Raw genomic sequence first — 27982 nt, forward strand, 5'->3', positions numbered from 1 at the left:
TGGTCACATAAACACCACCCTATATCGGAAACCTACTGACCGCTATTCCTACCTACATGCCTCTAGCTTTCATCCAGATCATACCACTCGATCCATTGTCTACAGCCAAGCTCTACGATATAACAGCATTTGCTCCAACCCCTCAGACAGAGACAAACACCTACAAGATCTCTATCATGCATTCCTACAACTACAATACCCACCTGCTGAAGTGAAGAAACAGATTGACAGAGCCAGAAGAGTACCCAGAAGTCACCTACTACAGGGCAGGCCCAACAAAGAAAATAACAGAACACCACTAGCCATCACCTTCAGCCCCCAACTAAAACCTCTCCAACGCATCATCAAGGATCTACAACCTATCCTGAAGGACGACCCATCACTCTCACAGATCTTGGGAGACAGGCCAGTCCTTGCTTACAGACAGCCCCTCAACCTGAAGCAAATACTCACCAGCAACCACACCCCACACACAGAACCACTAACCCAGGAACCTATCCTTGCAACAAAGCCCGTTGCCAACTCTGTCCACATATCTATTCAGGGGACACCATCATAGGGCCTAATCACATCAGCTACACTATCAGAGGCTCGTTCACCTGCGCATCTACCAATGTGATATATGCCATCATGTGCCAGCAATGCCCCTCTGCCATGTACATTGGTCAAACTGGACAGTCTCTACGTAAAAGAATGAATGGACACAAATCAGACGTCAAGAATTATAACATTCAAAAACCAGTTGGAGAACACTTCAATCTCTCTGGTCACTCGATTACAGACCTGAGAGTGGCTATCCTTCAACAAAAAAGCTTCAAAAACAGACTCCAAGGAGAGACTGCTGAATTGGAATTAATTTGCAAACTGGATACAATTAACTTAGGCTTGAATAGAGACTGGGAATGGATGAGTCATTACACAAAGTAAAACTATTTCCCCATGTTATTTCTCCCCCCACACCCCACTGTTCCTCAGATATTCTTATTAACTGCTGGAATTAGCCTACCTTGCTTGTCACCATGAAAGGTTTTCCTCCTCTCCCCCCCACCCCCCCCCCACCCCGCTGCTGGTGATGGCTTATCTTAAGTGATCACTCTCCTTACAGTGTGTATGATAAACCCATTGTTTCATGTTCTCTGTGTGTGTATATCAATCTCCCCTCTGCATTTTCCACCAAATGCATCCGATGAAGTGAGCTGTAGCTCACGAAAGCTTATGCTCTAATAAATTTGTTAGTCTCTAAGGTGCCACAAGTACTCCTTTTCTTTTTGCGAATGCAGACTAACACGGCTGCTACTCTGAAACCTATGCAAATCTTTGAAGCCCCTATTACTCAGTCAGAAGCAAGGCTACCATGGATAAGGGCCGGGCCAGTTATGCCCCTCTGCTCACATGGAGTCAGGCCTAAACTAGAGCAGGTCACTTTCACTGCACTGCAATTTATTATTTACAGTACTGTGAAGCCAAGGGCCAATTAAGCACTTTTGTCTTTTAGAACAGCATTGGCACAATCTATTTTTGTCTTCTCTATCAGAACAACAAAGTTGGTTAATGGGGGACCAGTTTCTGTGGTTATTTGACATGACAAACACTTCCAGTTGCTCTTTGTGCTGTGTTGCACAGCCTAGGATACATTGGGATTTGTTGCTTTCAGAGAGGAGAGGGGGAAAGAGAGGGCGGAGCAGAACTAACAATAGATGCACATGCCTTGCTGAATATATAGCTGCAAAGAGCTTTCAAAGACCTGGTATTTAATTTGCTTTCATTTGACTGTGTTTGTCCACCTCAAAGAAAGCTTAACTTTGAACTGCACCGCACAAGCTGTAATCCTGTTTTCCCCTTGCAAAAATTAAAGGCATCTATTATTTATTCTAAGAAAATGATGGATAATTTCAAACCCTCTGGTCTGCAGTTGCTGCTATGGGAGGTAGGATAATAGGCAGAATGATCAGGGAAAATTATCGTAAATCATCTTCCGCTTTAAAAGATATCAGAAACTAGTGAAGTGTGTCCTTGGAGGTGAAATTCACTTTTTTACAGAGGGCCAGCACAAGGCCTGTATTCCACTGACAGCCCATTTGGAGCTTCAAAATAGGTATTAAACATGATTCCAATGGTGCAAAAACCACATGCTGCTCATTTGTATGACGTGTGTGAATTTCATCTTAATGATTACCTGCTCTATTCATTCCCTCTGAAGCACCTGGCATTGGCCACTGTCGGAAGACAGGATACTGGGCTAGATAGACTTTTGGTCTGACCCAGTATGGCCGTTCTTATGTTCTTAAGTGACACAGAGCAGCACAGATTGCTGGCTATTGTAATAGCTACACTACGCAGATCCTACATAGTTACTGATCTTCCAACCCATTGCTTTGTAAAGACCTTTGGGTTACAGAGGTCAGGGTCTACCATTAAATTAGATTGACACAGCTACATTGCCCAAGGCTGTGGAAAATGTCTCTCCATGAGCGCTGTAGTTAGGTCAACCACCACCTTGTTGTAGACATGGTTAGGTTGAAGAAAGAATTCCTCTCTTCACCCACCTATTCCCTCTTGGAGAGGCAACTTAACCCCGCTGATGGAAAAAACCCCTTTTGTCAATGCAGGAAGCATCTACAGTGCAATGCTATAGTGGTGTAGCTACAGCTCCACTGCTGTGGTGCTTGTAGTGTAGACATAGCCTAAGTGTGCAACACCAGCAGAAAACCAAATTATACTGTGCTTGTTTGTTTGCAAGACTCTGCATCCTGGCAATCCCCTGACCTGCTTCTGTTCTCTAAAACAATTCTGGGTTTAAACTGTTTTTGCTGAAAAAGGTCAAGTTCAGGAATAAGCCTTTTTTCAACAACCTCTCAAACAGTGTGTCATACCAACATTTCACCTAATCAATAGTATACTGATCACCTGTCATAACATACCATTCTCATTTGGCTCCAATATCATGTAGTGAATGGCCCTACTAGCCTTTCAGTTGCAGGGCCTCTGTGCGGACATGTATTGGAACAAACATGAAATGAGTTTGAGCAGCTCCAGCCTACTCATACAGGCTGGAAATGGAAAGGACCTATTAGGGTTCCTAGTCTGTTTCTGCCTGGCCATTACATGATTGTTCCCTATGGCATATTTCCTAGCCAATCATGTCGCCTAACCTTAAAAGTCTCCACTTTCTTGGGAGGCTAATAATGAAGCTCACCAGAGAAGATATTCTTAATATAAGCATAATTTTCTATTCCTTAATATCATCCCACTGCTACTAGTTATACCCTATAGTCTAATCTTAAACAACTGCAGTAGATTTTTACACGAAGTACAAAGTCACTTCATAATTTGGTGAAATGTTGAGATGCTTGTCATGCAAACAGGTGAAGGAATGGGATTGCCCAGGTTATTAATGGTATGTGGAACATTTGTACGTATTATGACCCCAGTCAGCAGTGACTGGAAGTTAGTTCCTGACCCGTGCAAAATGAGTAGATGTGCATCATTAATACAATCCCACGTGTCCATTGCACAGAACCATGGCCACAACTGGCACCACATAAACCTTCTTCTGACAGCCTCTGCAGATAGGCCAAGGAATGAATGGGACTTGAAGACTGAGCCAATCTTTCTTAACCTAAGCAATCATCCCTCTACATCATAGTAGCGACACACTGTCAGGGTGACACCTTTCATTGGCAATCAGTAAAATATATGAAAACAAAATTGCAGTTTTCATATTAATTTCTTGCCTAGTTGCTCCAGATCATTTCTATCCACATTACATGTTAATAACCCTAAAAGACAATGCTGGGTACAATAAGAAGATCTGGCTATCTCTGGCATTTACAGGATGCTCTAAAAATACTTACATCTGCCCACTTCTGTTGCTGATTACATACCTTTAAACTACTTTCCTGCTCTTATCACAGCTGTAGTCATCTACCACAAAGCTGGTATTTACATTTCAAATAAAAGTTAAGATTACACCATGATGATCTTAACCCTCTTTGTTATTCCCTCATTTATTTGTCCATAAGCAAAAGGTGATTTTAGTAGAGCTGTGGGGAGACAGTAGACAGCAGCTGCATTCAAATGCTCAACAATGCTTCCTACACAGCATTTTAAATTGGAAGTGGAAATACAATAGTCTGATTGTGGCTTTATTGCAGAAAGGGAACAGGAGTGCTTTAAAGTGATGCAACACTATTAAAGAAAACAGGGAATACTGTTAGTATGTTGGCAACAGTATGGAAATGTGTCTGGGTAATTAGCCCTTAAAATTAGGGAGGGAGCCTTTGGAGCAAAATAATTGGGGGTTCACTAAAGAAGCATGCTATGTTCTGGACATAGTGACTAACCAGTATGTAATACGTGGATACTGTCTTCATGAATGCATTAATAGGGTAAAGGTAACACATTTACATGTCTCTAAGTATTTGCCCACAATAGAAGGCTGAACATTTATTTTAGAGCTGATGGTTTCTTTTTTATTTGTGTAGAGCTGAACATAATCTACTTTGTTTCCTTTTAAAAACAAAATCTTGATCTTTTATATCTGGAGCGGATTGGTTAAGTGTTTGGGATTCAAACATAGTTGAATGCTGCCTGACTAATTATAATCCACTCATTTGTAGTGGGTACTGCACTTTGCCCTCTGTCACTGCTTTATTTTAGTACTGAAAATTAATGACTCTACCAAAAATCCTTAGATAGTCATATCATGCCATTGATTTCTAATCTGAACTCCACATGGATTCTGTGGAGGAAATCATTCGGGAATTTGCTTAAGTAAGGATGGATTGAGAATTCAGAATTTGGCCCTGAATTCAAGAAAACCTTTAGGTCAACTTCATGGAAGGCAATAAAATTTCCCTCTCCACTGTTTTTTTCTCGTATGTTGTCAGTTTGGGTTAAAGAATGACTGGGAAAATATAACCGTGGTTATTCTAGTCATCTGATTAACCTCGGCTCTACAGGAAAATTCGAATTTAAGGGACCATTTCAGGAAAAATTGAACTGCATTACATAGAGCTAGGGTGAGCATGAGGCACACAAACAAGGATTGAGGCAGTTCTTACAGCAGCACAGTTTGGTTTTATGGCGACAAGTCTTTAATTCCCAGGATTGTATAAATTCATTGCAAAGAAGTGTTCTTATAAGGAATAGTCCTATCCCTTTTCTTTCCTTGAGAGGTGCTGATTCCAAGAGTGACTAACCACATGACTCATGTTATAGGTCTCTCATGCACTGAACAATAGTAAAAATACGTCACCTATTTTAAGTTGGCTTTTAAATACTATCCCCATAAGGATACATTTGCAATTTATGCAACAAGTAAGCAGGGAGGGGGACGAAACAAGCCATTAGTTTGAGTCTCTCTGAAATTCTAAGCATTTAAGTCTTTTTAATTTTAGATCAGGCACAATTTGATTTAGGCCAAGGACTTTTCTCTCTGACCTTCAGAACATATTAAGCAATGGTGTATTTCCACCCACCTCCGTTTTGTTCTGTTTCCATGTTCCTGCTCAAACTGAAGGCACATGCAGCAGCTGACCTACAAGAAGGATTCAATGTGAGCTTTAGTCTCAGCAGAGGGAAGCATTTCCTTGCCCCTGAGATTGACACAATCGTGCGCCAGAGAAGTAGGTTAGCAATCATACCCCTGGGGGAATGGTCATGGCAGATCACTCTGATATTTTCTGAACAACGCAGGGCCAAGGTGTACTTCAGTATTCAATAGATGGAAATCAGCAAACAGTTCCTTCCAGCACACAATTAAATATGAATTATGACACAAAGATTGCTGTTGTGCAATTAGAATTTGTTAGCACCCTTGGTGGCTGCATCAGCATAGAATCATAGAATCATACAATATCAAGGCTGGAAGGGACCTTAGGAGATCATCTAGTCCAACCCCCTGCTCAAAGCAGGACCAATCCCCAACTAAATCATCCCAGCCAGGGCTTTGTCAAGCCTAACCTTAAAAACCTCTAAGGAAGGAGATTCCACCACCTCCCTAGATAACCCATTCCGGTGTTTCACCACCCTCCTAGTGAAAAAGTTTTTCCTAATATCCAACCTAAACCTCCCTCACTGCAACTTGAGATCATTACTCCTTGTTCTGTCATCTGCTATCACTTAGAACAGTCTAGCTCCTTCCTCTTTGGAACCCCCTTTCAGGTAGTTGAAAGCCGCTATCAAATCCCACCCCATTCTTCTCTTCCACAGACTAAATAATCCCAGTTCCCTCAGTCTCTCCTCATAAGTCATGTGCTCCAGTCCCCTAATCATTTTTGTTGCCCTCCGCTGGAGTCTCTCCAATTTTTCCACATCCTTCTTGTAGTGTGGGGCCCAAAACTGGACACAGTACTCCAGATGAGGCCTCATCAATGTCGAATAGAGGGGAATGATCACGTCCCACGATCTGCTGGCAATGCTCCTACTTATACAGCCCAAAATGCCGTTAGCCTTCTTGACAACAAGGGCACACTGCTAATTTATATCCAGCTTCTCATCCACTGTAACTCCTAGGTCCTTTTCTGCAGAACTGCTGCCAGTGCATAAGATTCTTCCATCCTAAGTGCAGGACCCTGCACTTCACCTTGTTGAACCTCATCAGATTTCTTTTGGCCCAATCCTCTAATTTGTCTAGGTCACTCTGTATCCTATCTCTACCCTCCAGCATATCTACCACTTCTCCCAGTTTAGTGTCATCTGCAAACTCAAGGACTGAATTGGCTATGGATGTGAATGCTCCCCATTTTATCCATCCATCTCAGCTTCCTTCTGGGAAAGAGTGAGGGGCATTGGAGGGGGGTTCTGCAGAGACATTGCATCCCTATTGCATGTGCTGTAGGTGTTCTCTGCTGTGCAGAGACACAGCATGAGAAGAAAGCCTGTTGTGAGACTTCCAAGCCAGTTTTGCAGACTCAGAAGGTTCAGTTAGATTCATCTGAACCGTTTGGTGCTTTTCTGTACTTACTCTGATTTCCCAGCAGTCTGAAGTTCATTCGTTTCTAATTTCTATGGCTGTCAAGCCAATGGACCCAATCTCCAGTTAGTGTGAAGTGGTGTAATCCCAGTGAAGTCAACAACGGTTTATGCCACCTGAGGATCCGGCTCAACACTTTAACCATCTCCTAAATGAACATAAGAAAAATAAGAAAGCCTGAAGGGGAAAAAAAGCACATTTTAATTCCCTGCAGAATCTAAAGAGTTAAGTTACATGCAGAAGCAACAGTCAGTGATTTTAAATTCAGCAGCTTGAAAAAAGCTGTATGCACGCTGAAAATATATTTATCCAATATGCTAACAAGGGTCTTTGGATAGGGAAGGAATAAGTCAAGGGGCGTGCATACAAGAAACAACTTTACGTTAGACTCCCAATGTTATTACCCCTTTTCAGAAACCTGACATTTTTAGAAGCAGGAGACAGCTGACAGAGGTGTCAATAAGCTAATTTGTGGCTTGTTTGAGTGTTACACTTGTTTATTGGCATATAACTAGACAAGACATTGATGTTAAGGCAATGGGCAGAGGGAAGATGTCTGAGTCAGTAGTTGTATCTTGCTGGAAAATTAATTTGAATCTTCTTTATGCCCCAGACTGTGGAGATAATCCGTTACTAAAGCACTGACTGCATTTTCTGCTGAAAATGAAATCAGGAGCATGGAGCAGTCAGCAGGTCCTTGAGAAGAGACCCAGTTTCATTTTAATTTAATGCTCACACTGGACTGCTAACAAGTTCATTCTGTCTTAGAAAGTTTTAAAAGGAAGAGCAATGTTTTCTGACAAGAATGGCTTTGTTAACTGCCAAGAACAGGAGTAGCTTGTGGCTAAAGAATAAATGTTGTTTGAAAGCTTAGCAACAGCTCATGCAGCACTTAATGTCATCATCTGCCTCTGAAGGATAGCACTGTACTGTCAGGATTATGTGAAGTCATCCTGCATACTGTTTACAACCCCTACCCACCCCCCTTGTGTATTATCTTCCTGCATGGAGGGCAATTCATCCCTGTTTTGGTTCGCCACTACAGTGTATGATTAAAAGTCTGTAAATGCCCGTTATTTATTACTATAACTACTTTTGAAAAGTAACAGTGTATATTGAGACTTTATATGGTGCAGAACACAGTGGATTTGGCAGGGAGAGTAGTATCAATGGGCCACATTCTGTTCTCATTTATACTAGTATTAATCAGAAGTAGCTGCACTGATGCTAATGGGATTAATCTGGATTTCCACTGGTGTAAATTAGACCACAAATCAGTGCAATAAGTAGTTGATATACATTAGCCATGTCCGTCATTTCTCCCATTAAAATCATGAGATTAGACCTATTATGTCTGCAACCAAATGTACCCACAGAGAAGATCAAATTAAGGCCATCCAGGACCCTAAGCACAATGAACATGGGGCCCCTGTTAGTCCCATGGCCATCCTGTAGCCATGCATCTCCTTGAGGTGGTAGCAGGATTCAGAGTTAAGGTGAATGGGGCACGTCTAGGAGCTCAGGTTTCAGACTGTCAGCAGACTCTAGCAGGTATGGGGTTATACTCAGTTCCTATATTCAAACTATTCTTCACGTCTATATGGGCAAGAAATAATATTTTAAAAAAATCAAAACTGAGATTCTGACTTCATGGGACTTCAATCACTGGGGCCCTAGACACAAACCTAGGGAATATATGCCTTAATTCAGCCCTGCTTGAAATTATAGTTTTTAAAATGGATATATGTATAGACTTTTAAATATGATAGAAAAACAGTGAGGGTAACACTGACCTGCTATTCTGGAGGTCTTTGCCGGTCCTTTCACTGGTGCATGGGCAGCCTCAGTTTGAACTGCCCCCTAAAAGATACAGATATTTAGGTAAGAAAAACAAATCAAAAGTACTTCCAAACAACTCCATCTCAGCAAGCATGGAATAAACATGGTACAAAGAAATGTCAGGCACCATTCAAGTTAAAGATGGGAAAGATGGCCTGGACGCTCCAAAACAGCAGTTCTCAAACTGTGGGTTGCCACCCCAAAGTGGGTCTCGACCCTGTTTTAATGGGGTCATCAGGGCTGGCTTACACTTGCTGGGGTGCAGGGCCGAAGCCCAAGCCCCACCGCCTAGGTGGCAGGGCTCTGGTTACGGGCCCCTGCCTGGGACAGAAGCCCTTGAGCTTTGGCTTTGCCCCCCTCCACCCGGGGTGATGGGGCTCGGGCTTTGGCCCCCCCATCCTGGGCCGCAGGGCTCAGGCAGGCTCAGGCTTCAGTCCCCCCTCCTGGGGTTGTGTAGTAATTTTTGTTGTCAGAAGGGGGTCGTGGTGCAATGAAGTTTGGGAACTCCTGCTCCAAAACATCTCCTCCTTGTCAGTGCCAGATTTCACTAGCAGAGGGAATGACAAGCAGTGATGCACAAGGCAACTAACTTGCTGCAGCCTGGGAATCTATCAGACCTGTAAAAAAGGCTGTAACTGAGACAATTGCAGTTTATCATATCTGCTTTTCGTATCGTACCTCCCTTTTTAAGAACAGGACTTAATCCAAGTGGGTATAGGCGTCTGGTCCTATGACAGAAATATGCCCCAGATCATGATCTCATTGTAATACATTTCCACAGTATTTTCAGATGTGCAACTATCCCATGTCTAGCTTAGTATTGTTTTCTCTTGTTTTATAGAATTTAGCGGTGAGGCAAGGTATACCCAGGTCGTTTTTCCAGATTTATTGTGACACTAAAATGCTTGCACTTGCCATTGCCTCAAAAGCCAAGTAATATGCTATGTAGCCAACATTGCATCCCTTGCTCACTGCTTCTCAAAAGATAGTGGTATCCATGCATGCTGTTTCTCATTGCTGTGAGATAAGCCTCTCAGAGCTGTTATTACTGGGCCTTCATGAGTTAGGAAAATTGTTCTGCAAGAAGAAAAAATCTAACACAGGGCTCATTCCTAAAGCCCCAACTCCCATGAGTGGTTCTTCCCCTTGAAGCCTGAGAATAGTCCGACTAGAGTCAGTGGAACTATTCAGGATTCGGACCATGTTTGCAACAAAATGTCCCAATACATCAATAGTAACTTTTCAAAAAACATAATAGATGGTTTCTTGTAAATGAATTGAAGTAGCATGTGAATGGAAACATTCACCACCCTTCACTGCTATTAGTGGGATTTAAATGGTTATACTGCTTTCCAAAATCATCATTTCTCTTACCATAGCACCTGGAAGACCCAGTTATGGACCAGAACTCATTGCGTTAGGCACTGTACAAACAGGAGAAAAGATGGTTCCTGCCCCAAGGAGCTTACAATCTTATGTTGCCTTGGAGGCTCTGCACTCTTATCCTATAGCCATGTTTGAGTGGCAATACATTTGAGAGCTTTCGTCATCAACTGGGTTTTAAAAAACCCTATGTTTTAACAGGGGCTGAGTCCTACAAGAGGCTGAGCACTCTAGTCCCAATCCAACAAGGCATTTAGTACATGCTTAACTTTAAGCACATTAGCATTCCTCTAGACTTCACTGAGACCATTTATATGCTTGAAGTTGAACATGTGCTTAAGTAATTTCCTGGATCTGGGCCAGAATGGTCAGCACCTTGAAGTGTCCAGCTGCCAGTGCTTAAATATGGAATATGTTAGACCATGCTGGCTCTGTTTAGATCCATAATGCAATGTTTCACAGTGAGTATCTACTAGGCATGCAGCTGAAATGAAATCATGGCTCTGCAACCATGATCTGGTCAGCTCCTACCATTCACCATGGGACTCGTCTTCCACCAGGGATTAAACGATCATGAGAATTCATTTAGCAGAGTTGCCGGTTCCTTTGCATGTATATCTGAGCTCCTTGGTTGAGTTATCTGCTCAGTCAAGGATTATTTTTGGATTTCCCTTCATCAAAAACCTACGCCTTATCAAATGAAAATCAGAATCCATTTCTCAGATCAGCAGCTTGGATCAAAGCTGAGGAGGAGTGGAGGTCACATAAGATGTAGACACGGTTATAAATATGTGCCTTGCTTTTTCCCCATAATCTTTAGGAATAAGGGCCTGACCCTGAACAGAGCTTAATACCGTCTGTGTGGTGCTGCATGCTCTCAACGCTTAATGAAGAGAATAACTAAGATAATGACCTACAGCTTTATCAGTTGTGTGATGTGTCACATAAGATACTGCAAAAATTCTTTCCCATCCCATCTCTTCTTTGTGCTCACATACATGCATTATATGTAGTGGGGGACTGAAATCAGAACTCCTTGGTTTGACCCGATATGTGATCTTTGACAATCCACTGAACTCTGTTCCTCAACTTTCCCATTGCTAAAAATAAAGACAACCAGTCTGGTCAAAGCTTTCAAATTGTTGGTGATAATAGGCATCAAACATTTCAGTGTAGATGGGCAAAAAAAATGAGTATTTTCATTTTCCTGCTTTACCGGTTTGACTAATAACCCTTCACAGCCTCAAAGGCATATTATGAGGACGGATTTTAAGTCTATAAACACAGATATTCAAGTCAAAGGTGCCATGGAATTGTGAAGGGTTACCAGTTTCAATCAATATTAAAGTTCTCATCCCATCATTCTCTATTTGAAATCAATAACATGTTCAAATGGAAAACAGATTCACCCAAATTCCTGTTTAAGCTGGTTTGCCCTTAATGCTCGGCTACATCATTCTAGGATCTACAGCTTTTTCTGACACACAGCTGGAGCTTGTCTATACTGGGGAACCATGTTGTGTTCATGATGCTAAAAGTGATTTTGGCCAACATATTCAACAGTGACTAGTCTTCCGTGTGCTTCAATTTGAGACTTTTAAAAGGTCTGATTTTCAGAGGGTGGGTCCTCAGCCCTTTCTGAAAATCATGTTCTTTTAAGAAGTCTCCATCTGAGCATCCAAAATTAAGGCATTGAAATTTCTAGCCACTTCTGAACATTTTGCCGTTTGCCCTTAGGGTGGAGGAGGACAGCTGTACTTTAAAAGGTGTTAGTTGATTGTGCTTATCCTTATCCTTGCCTGTATTACTAAGGGCAAAATTGTGTTTAACATTATGGGAGCTAACATGTTTTGTAACAGAGCCTTTTGCCTGTATAGATCACAGAATCATAGAATATCAGGTTGGAAGGGACCTCAGGAGGTCATCTAGTCCAACCCCCTGCTCAAAGTAGGACCAATCCCCAACTAAATCATCCCAGCCAGGGCTTTGTCAAGCCGACCTTAAAAACCTCTAAGGAAGGAGATTCCACCACCTCCCTAGGTAACGCGTTCCAGTGTTTCACCACCCTCCTAGTGAAAAAGTTTTTCCTAATATCCAACCTAAACCTCCCCCACTGCAACTTGAGATCAATACTCCTTGTTCTGTCATCCGCTACCACTGAGAACAGTCTAGATCCTTCCTCTTTGGAACCCCCTTTCAGGTAGTTGAAAGCCGCTATCAAATCCCCCCCCCCATTCTTCTCTTCTGCAGACTAAATAATCCCAGTTCCCTCAGCCTCTCCTCATAAATCATAGAATCATAGAATCATAGAATATCAGGGTTGGAAGGGACCCCAGAAGGTCATCTAGTCCAACCCCCTGCTCAAAGCAGGACCAAGTCCCAGTTAAATCATCCCAGCCAGGGCTTTGTCAAGCCTGACCTTAAAAACCTCTAAGGAAGGAGATTCTACCACCTCCCTAGGTAACGCATTCCAGTGTTTCACCACCCTCTTAGTGAAAAAGTTTTTCCTAATATCCAATCTAAACCTCCCCCATTGCAACTTGAGACCATTACTCCTCGTTCTGTCATCTGCTACCATTGAGAACAGTCTAGAGCCATCCTCTTTGAAACCCCCTTTCAGGTAGTTGAAAGCAGCTATCAAATCCCCCCTCATTCTTCTCTTCTGCAGACTAAACAATCCCAGCTCCCTCAGCCTCTCCTCATAAGTCATGTGCTCTAGACCCCTAATCATTTTCGTTGCCCTTCGTTGTACTCTTTCCAATTTATCCACATCCTTCCTGTAGTGTGGGGCCCAAAACTGGACACAGTACTCCAGATGAGGCCTCACCAGTGTCGAATAGAGGGGAACGATCACGTCCCTCGATCTGCTCGCTATGCCCCTACTTATACATCCCAAAATGCCATTGGCCTTCTTGGCAACAAGGGCACACTGCTGACTCATATCCAGCTTCTCGTCCACTGTCACCCCTAGGTCCTTTTCCGCAGAACTGCTGCCGAGCCATTCGGTCCCTAGTCTGTAGCGGTGCATTGGATTCTTCCATCCTAAGTGCAGGACCCTGCACTTATCCTTATTGAACCTCATTAGATTTCTTTTGGCCCAATCCTCCAATTTGTCTAGGTCCTTCTGTATCCTATCCCTCCCCTCCAGCGTATCTACCACTCCTCCCAGTTTAGTATCATAAATCATGTGCTCCAGTCCCCTAATCATTTTTGTTGCCCTCCGCTGGAGTCTCTCCAATTTTTCCACATCCTTCTTGTAGTGTGGGGCCCAAAACTGGACACAGTACTCCAGATGAGGCCACACCAATGTCGAATAGAGGGGAAAGATCACATCACTTGATCTGCTGACAATGCCCCTACTTATGCAGCCCAAAATGCCATTGGCCTTCTTGGCAACAAGGGCACACTGTTGACTCATATCCAGCTTCTCGTCCACTGTAACCCCTAGGTCCTTTTCTGCAGAACTGCTGCCTAACCATTCGGTCCCTAGTCTGTAGCAGTGCATGAGATTCTTCCATTCTAAGTGTAAGACTCTGCACTTGTCCTTGTTGAACCTCATCAGATTTCTTTTGGCCCAATCCTCTAATTTGTCTATGTCACTCTGTATCCTAACCCTACCCTCCAGCGTATCTACCACTCCTCCCAGTTTAGTGTCATCTGTAAATTTGCTGAGGGTGCAGTCTACTCAATCCTCCAGATCATTAATGAAGATATTGAAAAAAACCAGCCCCAGGACCGACCCTTGGGGCACTCCGCTTGATACCGGCTGCCAACTAGACATGGAGCCATTGATCACAATCCGTTGAGCCTGACAAGCTACCTTTCTATCCACCTTATAGTCCATTCATCCAGCCCATATTTCTTTAACTTGCTGGCAAGAATACTGTGGGAGACTGTATCAAAAGCTTTGCTAAAGTCAAGGAATAACACGTCCACTGCTTTCCCCTCATCCACAGAGCCAGTTATTTCATAATAGAAGGCAATTACATTAGTCAGGCATGACTTGCCCTTGGTGAATCCATGCTGACTGTCCCTGGCCACTTTCCTCTCCTCTAAGTGCTTCAGAATTGATTCCTTGAGGACCTGCTCCATGATTTTTCCAGGGACTGAGGTGAGGCTGACTGGCCTCTAGTTCCCAGATCCTCCTCCTTCCCTTTTTTAAAAATGTGCACTATATTTGCTTTTTTCCAGTCATCCGGGATGCCTGAGCAATATTTTTATACTCCTCCCTGGTCATTTGTCCAATCTTCCACTTCTTGTAAGCTTCTTTTTTGTGTTTAGATCAGCAACGATTTCGCTGTTAAGCCAAGCTGGTCACCTGCCATATTTACTATTCTTTCTACACATCAGGATTGTTTGTTCCTGTAATCTCAATAAGGATTCTTTAAAATACAGCCAGCTCTCCTGGACTCCTTTCCCCCTCATGTTATTCTCCCAGGGGATCCTTCCCATCAGTTCCCTGAGGGAGTCAAAGTCTGCTTTTCTGAAGTCCAGGGTCCGTATTCTGTTGCTCTCCTTTCTTCCTTGTGTCAGGATCCTGAACTCAACCATCTCATGGTCACTGCCTCCCAGGTTCCCCTCCACTTTTGCTTCTCCTCCTAATTCTTCCTGGTTTGTGAGCAGCAGGTCAAGAAGAGCTCTGCCCCTAGTTGGTTCCTGCAGCACTTGCACCAGGAAATTGTCTCCAACACTTTCCAAAAACTTCTTAGATAAGATGCAAGAGGCCATCCCTTGTACTGCACAGCGCTCATGGTCATGTTTTGAACATCAGTACAATTTACTGTGATTAGTGACTCATGCTGGCATCTAAGATGGGTGGAGTTTGCTACTTCTTTTTTCCCCAGTTTGAGCCCAGTTTATACCTTCACCTGCATCACTTGGTTAAAGTGGTGTTTTTGTAGGCATAAGATATCATTTATATTGCTGGTGGGAGTGATCTAGTATACATTTACTGTTGAGCAGATTTTTTCTAGTGTAACAAAGCCCAAAGCCAGGGAACTCCATTCTTTTCAGAAACTGAGGGTCTTGCAAACAAGCAAAGATCATTAACAACTGGATCTTGGCAAAAGGCCTGAACATACCAAAATCCATTTAATTGGGTGGGGATTGGATTGGTCTTCAAGCTTGTTAGGAAGCAAAGACTCAGCTACACTTCTGTGATTCAACTCTGGTCAAGAGATTTTCAAGCTCAAAAAGATGTGAGTATTAATCTCTCTTCCATGCCAATTGAGGCACTTAAATGAGAGATTTTCTAGTCCTGAAGTACTGCATTTAACACAGGACTTATCCAAAAATACTAACATAATTTCCTTTCAAGTTATCAGCCATTGATTCTGTCCTGAGCAAGTTTAAAATAATGGAATAATGAAATCCTTCTTTGTATATCAAAGGTCTCCACTGAGTCTTAAGATTTGAATTCCAGGTTAGTCTTTATTTAACAATTCACACACTCACAAAGAGCCTCCCCCCTTAGCTAAGAGACTGCATTTAGACATGAGTAGGCAGAAATAATGACCATAGTGGATCAATTAATTCACAAAAAGTCAGATTAAGCCTGAATTTTAGTTATACAATTTATCAGCAGGTGAAATCATTTTTAATCTATTTCAAGAGAAATACATAAATCTAGTGTTGCTTATTGGCATTTGTATCCATAGTGGCTCTCGGCACTGGGAGCTATGGATTGACTTGGGGCAGGCATCTCTCTCTGGCATGTTTTGTTTGAGGCCAATGAATCTGAACAGTCTCTGCACAGACCCTGTCTGCCATTAGGAAACAAGCTGAAAGATAAAGGTGGAGCTGGAGATTTTTCCACATTGTATCAACCTAAAAGTCAGAGTCCATGTTTTTCTAAGTGAGTTGGCATTGCTGAAAGATGCCAGACTGATTGCTTTGTACACTGACGTGTTTAATTTATCCACAAGCAGGGACGTGGCAGTGCCGGCTTCCACTCAGCCTGGCAGCGTGCATCAGCCCTGCTTGGGAGGGACCTATTCTAGGTCTCAGAGGGCAGAGTAATTCTCCATAATCTCAGCTGTGACTTCCAGCAAGAGTGTCAGGCTTGTGGGAAAGAAGATCTACAGAACTGAATAGGGATAGACTGTCAGGATGCAATCATTTAGAAGTTACTCTAAAGAACCCTGGACTCTAATGAGAGCGAGACATGTCCTATTGATTTTATGAATTCTGACAGAGGGAGAGGGCCTGATTCTGCTCTCATTACACACATTTTACACCAGCTGAACTCCATTGGGCTCAGTGGAGTCACTCCTGGTTTATACCAGGGTAAATGAAAGCAGTGGTGTCTGCAGCCACATGCATAGTACACATGGCACATATCACTGGCAGAGGCACCAAATCATCAGCATTGGGCCTTCCTAAGGCCGCAGCAAGGAATGGCAGCACTGGCCACCCCACTGACCCCCAGGTTTGGCCGTGCACCTCAAACATCGTGGTGAGGGGTGGCGTGCAGCGCAGGACCAAAACGGCGTGAGTGCCATTGGAACTTGGTGCATCGGGGTTGCAGCACCTCTCCTGCTTGGCCTTGTGGCCTCTCCATCCAAATGTGAGCCGCCCTGCCACCCCCATGCACAAGGTCGCAATGCCACTCACTCCATTTTGACACCCCCAGCCTCCATAATGACAGAGTGGCTGTGGGGCCAAACCTGCATGGGCAGCAGGACAGAGAGCACTTCTCCTCCTCACCACTGCTATGGGGCAGGGTCCTGCACCAAGGTTCGCTCACAGGGACCTGCCCAGCCTCGCCCTGCTTCCAGCAGCCCAGGGCCTCTCTGCTGTGCCTGTGGGACTCGCTCAGCGACAGCCTCAAGAGCTGCAGGGAGTGCCCCCTCCGGGAAGTCACCCAGGAGACGGGTGGTGGGGAGCCCTAGGGTGTATCATGTGAAAAATGTCTAAGGGCTTCCCTGAATGAGAGCACAATCACACTTACAATTTTATATCATGCAATTAGTCTAATCTGATGGATACTTGTAGCGTTGCGTTGGGGACTAGATCCTCATCAGTACAGATCTATAGAAGCCAATGGAGCAATGGTGAGTTACATCACAGAAGGATGTGGCTAGCAGCATTTCTTTAAAAACACAAGCGGATATTGGGCTGAATGTATTATAGACTTGCCTCAACCTGTGTCCTTGAATCCGACTCTCCCTAAAAGGAGATAGGGAGTGCAGACAGGTAGAGTAGATGCAATTTCAAAGGGGACAGAGCTTGCTGAACAATGCATTCATCTCCTCTTCAGTGAGACTTTTTGCTACTTTTATCCTCAATGTGATAATTAAGCAGCAGGAGGGGGAAAACTGCATTTTACTAAAATCAGGGCCTTCCATTTTCATTTTTAATATTTCCCTGGCCTTATGGAAAAGTCTAATGAGGAAAAGAGCTGCTTAAGTAACTATGTTACTAAAGTAATAAAAAGTCCCCCTTACCCAAACCACACCTTGTCATAAATATAAAGGGAAGGGTAAACACCTTTAAAATCCCTCCTGGCCAGAGAAAAAACCCTTTCATCTGTAAAGGGTTAAGAGGCGAGTATAACCTTGCTGGCACCTGACCACAATGACCAATGAGGAGACAAGATACTTTCAAAGCTGGAGGGGGGAAAAAACAAAGGGTCTGGGTCTATCTGGGTGATGCTTTTGCCCAGGACAGAATGGGAATGGAGTCTTAGAACTTAGTAAGTAATCTAGCTAGATATGCGTTAGATTATGATTTCTTTAAATGGCTGAGAAAACAAGCTGTGCTGAATGGAATGGATATTCCTGTTTTTGTGTCTTTTTGTAACTTAAGGTTTTGTCTAGAGGGATTCTCTATGTTTTGAATCTAAATACCCTGTAAGGTATTTACCATCCTGATTTTACAGCGGTGATTCTTTTACCTTTTCTTTAATTAAAATTCTTCTTTTAAGAAACTGAATGCTTTTTCATTGTTCTTAAGATCCAAGGGTTTGGGTCTGTGGTCACCTATGCAAATTGGTGAGGTTTTTTACCAAACCTTCCCCAGGAAGGGGGTTGCAAGGTTTTGGTGAGGATTGTGGGGGGAAAGAAGTTTCCAAACGGCTCTTTCCTAATAAAAAACCCGGTTAGACGTTTGGTGGTGGCAGCGAAAGTCCAAGGGCAAAAGGTAAAATAGTTTGTACCTTGGGGAAGCTTTAACCTAAGCTGGTAAAAGTAAGCTTAGGAGGTTTTCATGCAGGTCCCCACATCTGTACCCTAGAGTTCAGAGTGGGGAAGGAACCTTGACACACCTGTAGGGTTGTGGATCATGCAATCACCCTACTGGATGAAAGAAAGGAGCATGGAACTCAAACCTGCCACAACGAGGCTAGAACTTTAGGAATATGTTTTGGAGTTGCTGAGAGTGGCGACTTACAGCCCTGGCTTGCATGCCATCAGTGCCACTCCAGCACTCCTTTCCTCCCTCAGGCCCAAATTATCCCTGAGGCTTGTGTTAGGTGTGTGTGGCTGTGTGTGCTGGGAGGAGACAAGGAGCCAGCCCCCTCCCACTTGTACCCCATCTGCAAGGTGCAGGGGAAGTACAGTTCTTACATTCAGTGATCCAGGGACCACACCCCTGTGTACCCCAAGAGAAATGGGAAGGAGACAGGGCCTAGGTATGTCTGGGTATGAAGATGTCTGGGTATGAAGAATGGTATATACTGCACTATCCCTTGGAATAATGCACCTTCACATTTCTTCTCCTCCAGAAGCACTCGTGTCTCTTGAGGAAGATATTTCCCCTAGCTCCCCCTCAGGGTGGGTCAGCTTCTCTCTGCTCCTAGGATGGATAGAACAGCGGCTAAATGCCACAATCAGGCTCTTAGAGAAGAGTGTGCAGGACCCTGGGCATGTTCTAGTTCAGCCTCTAAGCTCAACCTGCTCCAAACCCCAGTCTTAGTTGGATTAGAAATTAGACTCCCTTCCAAGAGGGGGAACGAGCTGGGGCACCTGTGGTTTCCATCTGGAAAAACTGGTGCAGCTGTCCCAAAAGACTGGAAAACTCAGGAATGAAGGATACATTGAAATAAAGAAAAATATTGGCTTTTGAGGAGGTAGAGTGGGCCACTACAGAACAGACTTGGTCACAAGAGATCTGGTGCCAAGATTTACAAAGAACAAAGGGCTTTGCCTAAGGGCTACAGTCAGCTCTTTAGCTAGGGACTGTGGAGTTCTGTCAGCTCAGAGGGTCTCTCCTTTTCTGACTTGTACAAATCCCTCATCTAACTCTGAGAACCTGCCTAATTTAACTGTACTGTGCAAGGCAGGGTACTTTCTCTGCCCTTGTCAAAGGGCGTGCTCAGAAACTCTGCTCATGAGGGCCAAATAGACAGAATCTTCCCCCCCCCCCACCCACCACACAATCTCTTTCTTGTGTCTGCTAACACAGCCATACCCATTTTAGTGGTAATTAGTGCTGGTAAGTTCCTGCTAATGGCTTCACATTGCTCAGTGTCTCCAATTAAACAAAGACAAATAAGTTATTGTCCAAGTAGTATGTTAGCAAGAGAATAGAGATTCCTTATGGGTCTTAAATTCCAGAGTAACCACAGGTCTCCTGCTCAGGGCCAGCAAATAGGTCCAGGGTATTGCTATTAGTATGTGTAACATAGTGGCAGATGCCAGAGCATTAAGACACTCGGGATAAATCATCATCATGTTAATTATAATACAGCATAATTATAATATAGCATGGTTCAGTGGCCTTCTAGGTCCCAGGGACTGGGGCTGAGGTAACCAGCATTCCGTTCCTGGCTCTACGGGCGATGGGCTGGGTGACCTTGGGCAAGTCATTCGCACAGATAGTGAGAGGAATTGAGTGACTAGGAAGTCAGTGTCAGAACCAGGAAGAGAACCCAGGCCAGGCAGCTTCACCCCTTGCCACCTCTCACCTGTAGATCACATTCCCTGTAGCTATAGCATAATGGTCTGATGTGTTGGAAGGAGAGTGGAACAAAAGAGGCAATGGGCCTGATTCTTCATATTGTGCAGTCAGTTACACCAGTGTAAAACACTAACACATCAGAGTGGTAGTCTTCACTCACTCAGCTCAGGAGTTACTGACTACATGAAGTACAAAGCCCTGGGCAAGCCAGGCCCAATATATACTTGTTTAGTGTATGTGCCAGACACTTGACTGGGGGAACCCATAACCAATAATAAAAAGCAGAATAAATCGGCAAAGCAGAGAAAAAAAGTTCCCTGTGGTACAACATTGATTCTCATAAACGAAAGCAAAGCAGGCTGTCTATATTCCTGTTGACATGATTTAACACATACACTTAAAAAAATTAAAGAACAACTTCTTAAATTTGCAGTAAATGTATGGTTCCATAGATCTGATTTACTAGTTATGAGCCACAAAGGACCCACAATTGTAACGTTGACTCAGGTATTGAAACTCTCAGCATGACTCCAGTCTCATAACCATAAAAATAATCCAATCATTTTAAAATGAAACATTATCATTTTTCTTCTTAAATTGCTTTCTCAGCTTCCAGATAAGTGGGAGGTTGCTTTGATGGTGACCATTTAACACAATGATTTTGAAATTAAAGAGGTGCAAGCGGTACATGCTTTGCTTGGTTTGGTGTTTTGTAATTGTGGTTGGCTCATAATTGTAAAACTTCCCACCTGGTTGGGACGAGAACCTTGCAAAAGAAACTATGTCTGGAGTAGTCAGATACAGAAAGTCCTACTTTACCTAGACCACAAGACAATTAAGGGACAGTTTTAGGCAGCACAACACAAACACATACAGGGTTTTCAGCTTAAAGTCAAGAGGCCTGATTGTCCTCTCACTCACTTTTGCCCTGATTTTAACTCCACTAGATTCAGTGAAGTTATCTGACTTACAGTGCATAAGAAAGGGGAGAATCAGGCCCAGTTTACTGATAATGAAGGAACTGGATCCTCTTCTGATCTGTGTATCAATTTATCCATCTGTAAAGGGGGTATAGCAACATGTTCCTACTAACTAGGGATTTTACAAAGCTTAATTCACTGATACTTATGAAGTGCTTGAGAGCCACTGATGATCCTGATGATTCTGAGGGCCTTATTCTGATCGCAGGAACCCCCTAAGTGCCAGATCCAGAAAAACTCTGCTGGAGCTAGTGGTGTTACTCTGGACATTTCAGAGAGCCTGAGCACCCACAGCTCCCATTGACTTCCTGGGTGGGTGCTCAGTCAGTACTTCTGAAAACCAGCCTAGCATAGATGAATTCTCCTGCAGAAGTGATCCTGTTTCCCTGCAAAAATCCCTTGTAATAATGGACGTCATTAAAGAAATGTCGAAAATACGTGACGGAAAAAACAGAGCTGTGTCTAAACGGCTTTCTAGAAAGCATCCTCATAAGCCTTTCAACCAAGTCACAAATTCCATTATCTCACAAGCAGGTCACAAGAATCCATGCAGCTCCACTACTTGCACTGCTAATGGACCCTGCACCACCCTTTTTTCAGTCAGCCCACCAATCTGCTCCTGAACAGCTCTATGTTCCTGACTCACCCCAGCTTTGTTTTCCAGTCAGACCTTCTCTAGCTGCCTCTCAATACACACCACCCTGTATGTAATCAGGAATGTTGTTAACACTGGACTCTCATTACTTAAATGCTTGGATGGTGATGATGTGGAGCATGGTCAATTAAGCACAATCCCTGATGAGATGTTGCAATCGGGCAGCATTACTAGCCAGGGTTTTTTACTTCTCTCGCTGTATGAAAAGAAATTGAGGAAGCATGTGGCAAAGTGCACAGGGAAGAAAAGAATATTGGGTTGAAAAAGCCACAACACACCCCCAGCAATACAGAGCACAATAAATCAAAGCATTGATCCGGAATCACTACTGCCCTTCTAGGGTCATCTCTCTATGCTATCATGGGTGAGCTCTTCTTGAATCATTAAGGTCAGTGGAGCAGAAAAGGCTGCAGCTGCTGGCTGGATAGCAGAGCTTCTGCACATCATCCATGCCATTCCCCTCACTCCTTTTGGAAGCAAGTGGCAGAATGCAGCCTTCTATGGGGGTTTCATTTCAAGCAGGAAAAAATACAAGTATACTGGGAAAAACTTAACATGCTGTAAGTTGGAGACAGCCCCAAACAAAGCCCCCCAAACTCCAAGCACCTGCAGACTGTAGTGAAGTACATATTGAGATAGGATCTGGACTGTGCTCCTTAGGCCTCTCTTCCGCCTAAATGCTACCACAACTGCCCCCTGGGTTTATACAGGGAGAGGAGCCAATCAGGAGCCAGGAGGCTGCTGCCAATCAGAGCCCTTGAGGTGGGACTTCCTAGAGTCTGTGTCCACAGCAAGTTGTGAGGTTAGGACTCCAACAGGGTTTAAAAGAGAACTAGATAAATTCATGGAGGTTAAGTCCATTAATGGCTATTAGCCAGGATGGCTAAGGAATGGTGTCCCTAGCCTCTGTTTGTCAGAGGGTGGAGATGGATGGCAGGAGAGAGAGCACTTGATTATTACCTGTTAGGTTCCCTCCCTCTGGGGCACCTGGCATTGGCCACTGTCGGCAGACAGGATACTGGGCTGGATGGACCTTTGGTCTGACCCAGTACGGCCATTCTTATGTTCTTCTTACGTTCTTATGTGAGTAGGGGAATGACAGCCACTATCTTGGCAGGATGGAAGCATGGAGGTATTTACTACCTGGCAGCTCTGCACGCCTGGGATACAGACTCGCCCTGGCTTTCTAACTAGCAGTGGTGAGAGACAGGCTACTGCACCACGGTCTAATAGTAGTATATTGCCTATGTTTCTAATAAATATACAGGCAAAAAGAATAATTGAAATGTCACAAGGGCAGAATTACCCACACTTTCCTCTCTTGCAGGGTGTTATTGTCCATGTGCAGAAAACATCCATTTGGTATGGAGTGAAACATTTATCACTCTCCAAGCTTTTGTAACTAGTCACTCCCGGTTTTCTTTAAGCCACAAGCAACCTGAATATCCTGACTGTTCCTGTTAGTCAGACAAAGCTGTGAAACTCATTCCACATTCTAGAACCACTTACATAGCACACTGAAAAACCCAGTGTTATGTGGTACCCAGTGGAATGCTAGAAACAGCCCAACTAGTAAAAAAAACAACCAATTTTCATCCCTAAACACAGCATCCTTCAGGCAAGTACCAATTTAGATCAGCTATATCCCCCCAATGGAATTTCATGCACACACTAATGTTGTTTGAAATACTTTTTTAAAGCTTGAAGTCCTTTTAAATGATAGGCTCTGTGATTAACAGGGATTGTTATTTGGTATCAAATGCGTAGTTACTAGCACAATGAGGTCCATAGCTGGTTGAAGTGCTACCACAACTTAAATGATAAATAATAGTAAACGTGGAAACACCTGATGCGTGAAATACAGCTTGAAATGTCTGAGGTATGGTAACCCAAAGGAAGGACTGGAGAAACTCACAGTGTACTGGCAGCAGCTAGCTTCATACTACTCCCCATTCCCATCCAACTGGCATTGTACTGAATTGTCTGTTTTATCACAAAGAGAAAACATACAGACGGTATGTATTTCTTAACACCTTGATCAGGGGCTGAATGTTGTCAGTTCCAGGCCACTGCCTTACCAGTGATAAAATATATATATTAGCTAGACATACAAGTCTGCAAATTATTTGAACTCCTCATTCTGCTGTGCCTAAGGCATGGAGAGATTTTATGGGAAATGATAGATAGGTGTTATCACATTTGTGGGACAACTGATAGAAACTGCTCATGACTTTCCTTCATTTATTCACTTTTAGTATCCAGGGTGGGTGTTCACATGTCATAATGAGAGATACACTAGAAGTGCTACAGGGTGAATGGATAGTTAGTTCTACTCCCTGAATAACAAATAGAAGGTGGGTAAGTCATATCTTTTATTAGACCAACTTTTGTTGGTGAGAAAGAAGCTTTCGAGCTCCGGAGAGCTCAAGCATCTCTGTTTCACCAACAGAGGTTGATCCAATAAAATATATTACCTCATACATCTTGTCCCTCTTATATCCTGGGACCATCACAACTACCTTAACACTGCAAATGGATAGATAGATTGATAGTTCTTCTATCTGAATTACAAAAATCACACCTGGCTAAGTATCTTAATGTGATATAGATAGATTGATTAATTGATCGATCAATCACTGCTTTGTACTTTTATACAGCACCTTTCATCCAAGCAGTTTATAAACACTTATAAATTCTCACAACAGCCGTTTTTGGTCAGTAAAAATTATTATACCCATTTTATTGATGGGAAACTAAGGTCCAGAGAACTTTAAGAGACTTAGCTGAGGTCTGAAAGGACCCAGTGAGAGAACCAGACATATATTCAAGCAGCTGTGCCTTCCAGGTGCCTCTGAGCACTAGACATAACTGTTTAGATTGCAAAGACAGACTCCTTAGTTTAATCAAATGAGTGATACTTCCTTAATCTACCCAGAATTTTTCACAAGATTCGATCTGAGCAGGGATTTGCAGAGTCTATAGTGCCCAATCATACTACAAAGCTACAGTATTATAGCAAGCTGTAATTTTAAACAAGCACGCCAGCTTTATTGCTGTAACTGTCATTACAAAATGCTTACACAGCATGGGCTTGAAGTCAATGCAATATCTACATGCATAAGTAATGAATGATAGTACCTAATGTAAAGAATAAGCAATAGAAGTACACAACAGAAATACAGACTATAAATACAGAACAAATAACCATGCAAGCTACAATCAATGTCAGCGTTTAAAACCAGTGATTGTTTTGGTTATTTCCCTAAGAATATCTCATGTTTTAGTGTTTGCTGATTCTACTTTTCATTAATAGAGCACGACAAGCCCCCCATAAAGATTTAACAAAACAGACAGTAAATACATTAGGATCTTGGGACAGAGTCCTGTTCAAGTTGTCCTCTATAGCACTGTCAGCAAGATAGATAGATAGATAGATAGATAGATAGATAGATAGATAAAGGTGTAGGACTGATCTCTTAACCCTCTATAAGCTTTTGTATAGCAAAGTAGTTCTAGAGTTATTCTCAAGTAGATGACATGTATACTATTTTGATACAGAACACATAATTTTAAAAATTGATTCTGATCCAATAGGTAAGCATTTTCTCAGAAGAACAGAGCAGAAATCATTTGCATTTTTTTTCTCTTTTACAGTTTTTTTCATTCTCAAAATGCTTTTCAAAACATTTGGCAAATAATCATTCATTCATTCACTCAGCCCTCTCCTCCTCCCTTTTGAGGTGGATAAGTATTGTTATGCCCATTTTATATGGATATAAACTGAGACACAGGCTAAGCAATTTGTCTCAAGGTTACACAGCAAGCTGGTGGCATAGCCAAGAGTGGATACAGGACTCCCTACTTCCTACTCAAACCACTAGACCACATTCTGTGGTTCATCTTTAATTTCTGACAATTGAACATTTAAAAAATACTGAAAAAATAGTTTATTTTAGATCAAACAGGAAGGAGTTAAATGTTAATCAAACTGCTAAATGATGTCTGATATAGTTTGCAATGCAGAGGCAGTATTAAATAGTGGTTAGGGATTGGGGCTGGGAATCAGGACTCCTGGGATCTATTCCTAATGATATCAGCTAATCACAGTGTTATTTTGTACCAGACATAACATCCCTGTGTGCTGATATGGCACCTCTAAAAGGATATGATGATACATACCTACTGTCCGTGGGTTTTGTGAGCCCAGGGCTGTCTGTAAAGTGTTTTAAGATTCTCATATGAAAGGTATTATAATAATGCAGGCTGAGATATTCAAACTCACCCAGGAGATTTGGATTTACCTTAATGCAAAGTGGGCTGGAATTTTCAAATGACTGTAAGTGAGATATGTACCTATCTCCCATTGAAAATCAGTGAAACTGGGTGGCTAACTCCATTGGACTTTATTAAAAATCCCAGTCTGGGAGTCCCTGAGGCAGCTTTGAAATTTTCAGCCCTATTAATTTGCTGGGGGGGTGGGGGGTGGTCAAAAGAACCTCAGGATGGCCATAGCTGATCAGACTATATGTTTGTTTTAAAACCTGCTGCTTATTAATTTCATTGGGTGACCCCTGCTTCTTGGGTTAAGTGAAGGGGTAAATTACATTTCCTTATTCACATTCTCCACTGTCCCTTCTCCTGCTCCTGTCCATTCGTTTTGCCAAACAGTGAAGACATGTTATCTAGCTGACTCAAGATGTTCTCATTATTTTTAATAACTTCTCTTCATCTAGCATTTAAAACAGCTTCCATGTTTGTTTCCAAATATCTGCTAGCAGGAGATGCCTGGTGTAAAATATGTATCCAAATTTCCATCGGTCTCTTCACATCAATGTATGAAATAATTAATGAACCTGCCTTCCTGAACTGACTTCATTAATCTGCAGTTCCGTAAATATAAGTTGTATGGAATTTGATGAAGGTTATACAAGTCACTGAAGAAAAAGCAGAATACTTTCTTAAACAATGCTGTATTTTAGCCCACACAATTGTATGAATCTTTGTCCACACACTGTAAAAGGGCAGGCATTGAACAATTTTGCACAGGATTGGTAAGTAACTGATCATGATTTCATTCTCCATAACAGCTACATGTAATCAGATTGATTTTAACTTAATTGTTTACAGTAACAATTTGCAATATAAAGATATGACCCTGAGAACTAATTTATGTTCAAGCCAAAGGTAAACACATCAGTAACGGTCATTTGCTTTTCTTGTCTACCATCCAAATGGGAAAAATAATTTGATGTTTGATCAAGGTCTCCAGAATAGCCACAATCTTGCTATGCAACTTGCACAACTCCTGTAAAAGTGAGCAGTAGTTTCTCAGTTCTATTAGTCGGTGATTCAGGAAAGCACTTAACATGCACATAACTCTAAGCAACTGTGCAGTCTTTTGAAAAGCCTGAGAATTTCAGGCTGGGTCTTTCCAGCTTCTAGAGCTAACCCAGACTAACTGGTACCAGTTATGTATGAATCTTACCACCTACCCCTAATTAGCAGAACCCCTCTGTAGAAGAGGCTATATCATTCCATGGACTATCCTCCATTTTGGATTTTCTTTCCAAACCAACCATGATTCAGCAAAGCAGCTGGCAGCAGGTCGATTTCACTTTTTAACCAACGTGATCTGGGGTAGAAAGACTTGACAGAGGGTGAAAAGGAGGTGGCAAGTGATAGGACGCAATATGCCCCTCCCTGTGCCAACCCAGTGCCTCTCTCTCAAATCAGAAAGTAACATAGAGTAAGGGGAGGAAAGTACAAATGGGCCCAAACCTCAACGTTTGGATCCATACGCTGATTCAGACTTTCTCAGAGTTCACAGGAGCTCAGCAGTGAGATTTTGGCTTGGACCCAGCCCTAGAGAAAAAGGAAGTAAGGGAAAGAAATTAATTGTTTGCAAATAAGACAGAGTAATCTGTGCTATGCTGGGAGGCCATCGGCTAACAGGCAGTATTACTAGTGTTATCTAAACCTGCATTCTTATCCTGCTTGCTGTCTCTGTGGTTGAGCTGTACTTTAAGCTGTGCTGTATTACTAAAGGGCCTATGCCCTAGGCTAACTTTTTGCTTCAGGTGCTAACCTTGAAGCTGATGTCCTTTCTCTATTCACACAGGCACAGCAGAGCAGCAGCAGTGTACACTCCCCAACATACTGCAGTCCCAGTGTTCCGCACTCTTGCCCTGGAGTGACCATGCCAAGAGGCTGAGAGAGACATTTTGTCTCTATGGCCTACTTGACACTCAGTAT

General features: G+C 42.8%; 1 long non-coding RNA gene across 2 annotated transcripts; it reads right to left on the reverse strand.

Moving 5' to 3' along the window:
• Positions 1-5480: 5480 nt before the first annotated feature.
• Positions 5481-27948, reverse strand: LOC119846504. 2 transcript variants are annotated; one of them, XR_006276487.1, is made up of 4 exons: positions 27509-27948; positions 8770-8836; positions 6968-7124; positions 5481-5539 (listed from the first exon to the last, which is right to left on the reverse strand). It is a non-coding gene; the product is annotated as an uncharacterized LOC119846504 (long non-coding RNA). The 2 variants fall into 2 exon arrangements; XR_006276488.1 differs by having other exon boundaries at positions 6968-7153.
• Positions 27949-27982: the final 34 nt, after the last annotated feature.

This window comes from Dermochelys coriacea, chromosome 21 (genome assembly GCF_009764565.3).
Source record: "Dermochelys coriacea isolate rDerCor1 chromosome 21, rDerCor1.pri.v4, whole genome shotgun sequence".
NCBI classification, from domain to species: Eukaryota; Metazoa; Chordata; order Testudines; family Dermochelyidae; genus Dermochelys; species Dermochelys coriacea.